Below are 714 nucleotides of genomic sequence, written 5' to 3'. Positions count from 1 at the left end.
TAGAGACGGGGTTTCACTGTGTTAGCCAGGATAGTCTCGATCTCCTGACCTCGTGATCCGCCCGTCTCGGCCTCCCAAAGTGCTGGGGTTACAAGCTTGAGCCACTGCGCCTAGCCAGTCCCAGGCTTTAAAAGAATGGTGGCCATTTCAATGTCTATCAGCCACTCAGTCTTCAATCTCTATCCTTCCCACTCTTCTGAAACTACTTTGGTAGGGAAGACAAGTGGCTTCCATTGCCACACCCAATGGACTCTTTTTCAGTTTTTCTTATATGGAATATCTCTGCACTACTGGGACTATTGAACACTTCTTTCTTTAGAAACCTCTTTCCCCTTGACTCCCAAATCACCTCTCTCTGCTGCTCCTCCTCAATGTTTTTTGTCCACTCCTTTTCTTCTTCCGGTTCTATCAATGTCAGTCTTGCTCAGGATTTGTTCTTGGCCTTCTTTTCGCTTCTCATTCTATATCTCCTGAGGTAATCTAATCTACTCCCAAGAGTTCAATAACTACTTTGTGCTGGTGGCTCCCAGATCTATATTTCAAATTCACACATCTCTTTTTGTAGTTTCCTAGGGCTACTGTAACAAACTGCTACAAACTTGGCTTAAAACAGCAGAAATGGCCGGGCGCGGTGGCTCAAGCCTGTAATCCCAGCACTTTGGGAGGCCGAGACAGGTGGATCACGAGGTCAGGAGATCGAGACCATCCTGGCTA

This window comes from Mandrillus leucophaeus, unplaced genomic scaffold (genome assembly GCF_000951045.1).
Source record: "Mandrillus leucophaeus isolate KB7577 unplaced genomic scaffold, Mleu.le_1.0 Scaffold379, whole genome shotgun sequence".
NCBI classification, from domain to species: domain Eukaryota; kingdom Metazoa; phylum Chordata; class Mammalia; order Primates; family Cercopithecidae; genus Mandrillus; species Mandrillus leucophaeus.
Note: the sequence above shows the minus strand (reverse complement) of the source record.